We start from the raw sequence: 6,512 nt of genomic DNA, 5'->3' as shown, positions 1-6,512 counted from the left end.
TCGTTAGCTACATGTGGCTAATAACTCCTGGACGATGTACGTCGGGAGCATATTAGTATTCAACACATGCTAGCTAGTAGATAATGATGCTGAAGAAGATGCTGATGCTGATGATGCAGCGCTTCGAGAGGAAGAGCTGTACCACTGGCCAAGTCACAGGGTAACTGAAGCTTCATTCCTGCTAACACCTGAGATGGCAGGGAGAACTAACGTGCCCCGGGTGGCTGAGTAAAGCCCCTGGACTGAAAGCAGTGTGGGCGTATATGCAGAAGCCCCCACCCTCTAGACACCCAGAGAGTGGCAAACAGAGACACCAAGAGGGTGACTGGCTAATGCACAGTGGGAGGAGGTGGTGGGCAGCAGGAGGGTCTCCTCTAGCGAGGGTCTCAGGAGGAAACTGTGCTCTCACTAGGGTTTGTTGGAAGCAGAGTATTTTTTTTCTTTCTTTTCTGTTGTTGTTCTTTTTAGTTATACATGACAGCAGAATGTATTTTGACATATAATACATACATGGAGTATAACTTCCCATTCTTGTGGTTGTATGTGATGTGGAGTTACACTGGTTATGTATTCATATATGAACCTAGGAAAGTTATGTCTGATTCATTCTACTGTCTTTCCCATTCCCATCCCTGCTCCCTTCTCCCCATTTCCCGCATCCATTTAGTGAACCTCCACTCTTCCCCACTGCCTATTGTGAGTCAGTATCCACATATCAGAGAAAACATTCAGTCTTTAGTTTTTTGGGGGATCAGCTTATTTTATTTAACATGATAGTCTCCAGTTCCATCCATTTAATGGGAAATGCCATAATTTCATTCTTCTTCATGGCTGAGTAATATTCCATTGTGTATATGTACCACATTTTCTTTATCCATTCATCTGTTGGGGCTGGGGAGATAGCTCAGTTGGTAGAGTGCTTGCTTTGCAAGCACAAGGCCCTGGGTTCGATCCCTGGTACCGGGGGAAAAAAAAAATTCATTGAAGGGAACCTAGGTTGGTTCCACAGCTTAACTATTGTGAATTGAGCTGCTATGAACATTGATGTGGCCACATCACTATAGTATGCTGATTTTAAGTCCTTTGGGTATATGCCAAGGAGTGGGATAACTGGGTCAAATGGTGTTTCCATTCCAAGTTTTCTGAGGAAAGTCCATACTGCTTTCTGGAGTGGATGTACTAATTTGCAGTCCTATCAGAAATGTATGAGTATACCTTTCCCCAACACCCTCACCAACATTTATTGTTACTTGTGTTCTTGATAATTGTCATTCTGACTGGAGTGAGATGGAATTTCAGTGTAGTTTTAATTTGCATTATTAGTGATATTGAACAATTTTTCATATACTTATTTCATATATTTGTTCATATTTTTTTTCATACATTGATATTTCTTCTTCTGTGAAATGTCTGTTCAGTTCTTAGCCCATTCATTGATTGGGTTATTTGGTTTTTTTTTTTTTTTTTTTTGGTGTTCAGTTTTTTCAGTTCTTTGTATATCCTGGAGATTAATGCTCTATCTGAGGTGCAGGTGCAAAGATTTTCTCACACTCGGTAGGCTCTCTCTTCATGTTCTTGATTGTTTCCTTTGCTGTGAAGAAGCTTTTTAGTGATACAATCCCATTTCTTGATTCTTGATTTTACTTCTTCTGGGAAGCAGAGTAGTTTTTCAGCTCATTTGTGCCACTATAACAAAATACCAGATTGGGCAAGTTATAAACAATGCAAATTTATTTTTCATAGTTCTGGAGGCTATGAAAAATATCCAACATCAAGCTGCCAGCATATTTCATATCTGGTAGAGTCCAGTCTTCAAGCCCTTTTATTAGGTCCCTAATCCCATCTTTGAGGACTCCACCCTCATGACTTAATGATTTCCTAAAGTTGCCACCTCACAACACTATCACATTGGTAATTAATTTTCAACTACAGCAGATGTAATGGATATTTTTAAAAAAGTGATTACAATTTTTGTCCTTTTAAAATTGTATATAAATAGGTTCTGTAGTGTGATAATTTGATATGTGTATGTAATATATAATGATCAAATCAGGGTAATCAGCATTTCCATCTCCTTAAACAGTTCCATTTCATAATGGTGGGAAACTTCAAACTTCTAATTCTTTGTAAGACATAATAAATTGTTATAAATTATAGTCACCCTACTTTGCTGCAGAATACTAGAATTTATTCTAACTGCATTTTATCTAACTGTATTTTGGTATTCATTATTTGGTGGATTTTTTCCTTCCGTAAATATGCTTCCCATTTGGGATGCTGGAACTGACAATGCAGCTATCTATTCAAATGAGGTTGTTTCAGGTTTCTGGGTGGAAAATTGTCTCCTAGAGGTGACTTTCAGATGTGAGACACACACTATATAATAATTGCCATCATATCCAATGTGCAGTACTTGAGAGAAAAATCCATTATGCATATTTAAAATTCCATTTTAATTCTATGAGAGTAAAATGTGACACACTCTGGTATCCAAAGCAAGAACTTCCTCCCACCTACATTTGACTGTTAGATTTCATCTGGCTCTTTGCCTTTCTCTCTTGTCACTTTGAGTTCCTGAATCAGAAGGACAAAAGGGCAATTAGTGGGAAGTCATCAAACCCTTTTCTTGTTTCTAATGGAGCAATCTGGGTGGTGGATTCTGAGTCATTCTGCACAGAGAGGATTTGTAAGCAGGTAGGAGTTTGAATATTAAGGGAGAATTCTGCAGTGCAGATTCAAGAACCCTGCCCGGCAGCTCAGAGTGAACAACTTTAACATTTTGGCTTCTTCACAAAATGAAGAACTCCTCACCCTTCCAAGTTTCAAATAAGATCTGCAAGTGATAGTTTGTTGGAGACCCACAACTTCCAAAAGATCTGGTAATCTTGGTGAGAGGTTTCCCAGGTGAATGGGGGAGTTAAGAGGTTCCTGGGGCTCTTTACTCAGCACTAGGAACACTGCTAACTTAATAAAATATCAGCTGCTGTTTGACAACAAACAGAGACAAGCAATAAAAGCACAACTGTTCCTTTCAGACTGTATTAATAGAAAAATCTGGTAAACAAGAAAGATTAGTATAAGAATCTTCCACCAAGTAGTTCCAATTCTCTAAGGAAACGTTAATCCCTACTCACCACAGGCTATCACATTGAAAAAAAAAGTGAGTCATCACCGTATCACTGATTATTTTAAGAGATTTTATAGAGGTTAATGGGTGCTAGAGTCAAATGAGTCTTACTGTTTTCATTTCTTATTCCCCCTTCACATATTTGTAAGGAATATTATAGATATATCCTTAATGAAACATTTAAAAAAGTTTAAATATTCTCATGTGCCTCCTCCACTCTTTTTTCTCTAAATCTAAACTACATTATTATGCCTCAGTTTCATGTATGTGTCCTTGCTCTATGTGTGTGAATCATAGATGAAGTACAATATTGCCTTTGCATGTTTTAAGTTTTAAATAAACGGTAACTACAGCTAATAGTTTGTCTTCTTTCAGAAAGTTCTACAAATTAAAGCAAACAGATTTTACATAAATTAGGTCATGCCATGTACACTTTTCTATCCTTGTGTTTTTTATAAACTGTATTAGATGTCTTTTATGTTCACCCATATAGATGTATCTCATTTGTTTAACAACCATATGTATTTAGTGTTAAATGAAACTTACTACCTCGATTTCTTATTGATGGGCATTTAAGTTGTTTGCTTTCCCCTATTGCAATAATTTCTCTGTTACAGATGTTGAGATTTCTGTACATTTATAAAAGTATTTCCTGAACAAAATTGCTAGAAATGGAGTTGCTAGGTCAAAGGATATGTGCGTATTTTGAAAGACATAACTAAATTGCTCTTCAAAAACATGACCGTTTCCCCATATTCTGGATATATCAAATGAATTAACATTAGCCATTAGCTAATTCATCTGAATTTTTGCAGTTCTTTAGTTATGTTTGAGATAAAAACCTCTTTTCATTTGTTTATTAGCCTTTTCTTATTTTACTTTGTACTGCCTATTTACAGCTTTTTCTCATTTTTTCAAAAAACTGGATTCCATTTTCAAATTGCTATGGTGTGCTTCTGTGCCATAGGGAAATTAACCCCAATCTTACAAATATTACAAATTTTTCTCACCAGTTTATTTTCTTTTACTTCATTTATAGTATTTTTTAATTGAAGTTTATATAGTAAATTTGCCAGTCTTGCATATGATTTCTGGGTTGCATCTTATTTAAGAAGGTATTTCTTTATCACAAGACTACATCTCATACTTTCATGGCTTCATAGCATTGTACTTACATCTTTGATTTATCTGAAATTAATTTTCGTGTTAAAAAAGTTAGAAATCTAACTTTAAAAAATTTTTCCAGTCAACTAAACCCTGACATCATTTATTGAGTGATCTGTTTTTCTAAATTAGAAATGTTGCTTTTATCATTTCTATTTTATCTTCCAGTCTGATTTAGTGATCTTCTGAATCATCATACAATAGCACAAACTATTTAAATTTCTATAGTTTAATAATATGGTTTAATATCTAATGTGCCTACTTTCTTCAGGTTTGCATTTTTTAGAGTAACTGAAACACTCAGTGGTAAGTTTAATGGACAACGGACTCTCACTGGAGCTGGGAGTGACCAGATGTGGTATACCATCACATAAAGTAGTATTGTGCTGTGAAAAACATCAGGGGCCTGCTAGACATGCGAAGAAAGAATAGTCCATTCCAACTGGGGAGGAACACAGTAGAGGAAACTTACTTTTTAGAGAGACTTTCTGGTGCTGGAGTGATTTCTTTAAAGATCAAAAATATAACTCTTTAGTAGCAATGGGGGCCTTCAATTTTTTCCATTCTTGGACAGAATAGTTGAGACATCTGTATTTAGAAGCACAGGCTTCACCTCCTCTATAGCAAGATAATGAAGTTGCCCTCTATAGCAAGATACTGAAAACCCCCAGAGGGCTCCCCATTGTTTAAGTTACAGCCAAATTGGATTGGTTTTTACTTTTCTTCCTTAGTTTATCTGGAGTCTTCATCACTCCACAATTTCTTGAACGATTACAGAAATACATCCAGGACATTGCTAATAAATCTGCCTGACAGTAAGTGCTAGGGAATGATATTGGCCAAATCCTACTGTTACACTGTATGCATGTACGAATATGCAACAACAAATTCCATCATTATGTGCAACTATGATATGCACCAATTAAAAATGTGAGATAAATAAATATACCAGCAAAAAAGAAATAATCTGCCTGACAAAATTCAGGAGTCCCAGAGCCTGGAATTGTTCCAATAGGTACATAGGAATGTGTATGAAGCAAGGGAAACAGACTAGGAGATATCGCCCTGTTTCAATAAACTCCACAGTGCTATGAAGGCGCTGGCTGGAGTCACAGTTCAGTCCTTCAGAATGAGCACTTTGAGTCCCTGCAGTGTTCTGTAGCTAATCACACTTGTGTCAGGAGAGTTTCAGTCTTGGCTGAGATTCTAGCCCATGAGGTCCTCTGGAGAGAAAAGAGGCTGGAGACCTGTGGCTCAGACTACCCTCTGACGGCCTCCTGTAGGTGCCAGCACCCTCCCTGTGCCAGGTGGGGAATGAGGAGCAGGTGTCTGTGACATGTGAGGCATCAAGGGCTACAGTGGGACCATCTGTTGTTGATCTGCCAGAATGAAGTGTGCCCCCTCCCAGACTCCGGGCAGTCTTCAGGCTTCTGGTTGAAGATAGATGGGACCCCTTTCCTGTTTTACCATCAACCCTCAATAAATAGTATATGCTGGTAGTCATACGCCACAGTTGCCTCGAGAAACAAGCAAACTCTTGAATAAAACCAGCACTCCTGGACTCCAAACAACTGTCACATCTCGGACACCTCAGAGCAGATTTGCTGTTTGGTCGTCAATGACCTTTCAGTGTGAGCCCAAGTTCCTGGAGGAGAACCAACTACTTTCCCAGAGTGCACCAGGGCAGCTCTGGGCAGCTGTGTTGCCCAACTGTTTGATGTCACCTCTCTATTTAGTCCATGGGCAGATCAGAGAAGAGAAAAACAAAACAGTGACAAATTTCAAATGTAAACATGGTAAATGTAAATGGCGTGTTGGCTTATATGGGAACTGCTCCATTGCATCCTGACTGTAGGCAGGAAAGGGCAGCTGAGCCCAGATTTGGGATCTCCATTTCTAAATCAAGGCCTCCTGAGGTCCAGATGAGCTTAGCCTGTAAATCCCTCAGGTCTGGCCTTTCTCTTTTGGAGTGTCTGTCTGGACTGTGAACAAGGAGGAGAAGCTAGTAAAGAGAGAGTGACGGGGTTACAGAATGGTCCGGGGGAGGGACTAATTGTCTCAGATGACTTCAGTGAAGGTAACAAAGGTCTTCTCAGGCAGTGATGTGGTCTAGTGTTAGGAGCCTGAGTCTCCTAGTTCTGGTTCTCCATTGGCCAAGACATTCTGTCTCTGGGCTCAACTTATCTCCGTTTGCCCATCTGTGTAATGGGAAGATAAGACT

Source organism: Sciurus carolinensis, chromosome 3 (genome assembly GCF_902686445.1).
Source record: "Sciurus carolinensis chromosome 3, mSciCar1.2, whole genome shotgun sequence".
Lineage (NCBI taxonomy): Eukaryota > Metazoa > Chordata > Mammalia > Rodentia > Sciuridae > Sciurus > Sciurus carolinensis.
The sequence above is the reverse complement of the archived record's forward strand: the minus strand, read 5'-3'. Positions refer to the sequence as shown.